The sequence below is a fragment of the Poecilia latipinna genome, unplaced genomic scaffold (assembly GCF_001443285.1).
Source record: "Poecilia latipinna isolate Pla-1442-1.1 unplaced genomic scaffold, P_latipinna-1.0 Scaffold13573, whole genome shotgun sequence".
NCBI classification, from domain to species: domain Eukaryota; kingdom Metazoa; phylum Chordata; class Actinopteri; order Cyprinodontiformes; family Poeciliidae; genus Poecilia; species Poecilia latipinna.
In genome coordinates this window covers 1-391 of record NW_015126189.1, presented here as the reverse complement: position 1 = coordinate 391, position 391 = coordinate 1, and the positions used below count along the sequence as shown (strand labels likewise).

The 391-nt window shown below is 32.0% G+C and overlaps 1 non-coding gene across 1 annotated transcript; it reads left to right on the top strand.

The window, feature by feature from the left end:
* Positions 1-234: 234 nt before the first annotated feature.
* Positions 235-308, top strand: trnai-aau (transfer RNA isoleucine (anticodon AAU)). The gene has a single exon. It is a non-coding gene; the product is annotated as a tRNA-Ile (tRNA).
* The last annotated feature ends 83 nt before the right edge of the window (positions 309-391 follow it).

Below are 391 nucleotides of genomic sequence, written 5' to 3'. Positions count from 1 at the left end.
AAAGGGTGAAAAATAAAATCAACACTTCTACATAACAAAAGGGTGAAAAATAAAATACAAACTTCAAAATAAAAATGGCTGTGAAATACAATAAACACCTCTAAATAAAATCAACACTTCAAAATAAAATAAGGTGGGAAAACACACTTTTATGCATATTCATTTTGAACATTAGAACGTTTGTCAAGATCATCTAAGTTTTTAGTAAACCGATGAAAAGTCAACAACATGAATGGCTGGTTAGCTCAGCTGGTCAGAGCATGGTGCTAATAACGCCAAGGTCATGGGTTCAATCCCCATACTGGCCAAAGCAAATATAAAGTGTTAAGGAAGTCAACACTTAAAAGCCTTTTTTTTTAAAAAAAAAGGCTGGAGAATAAAATTGACACTA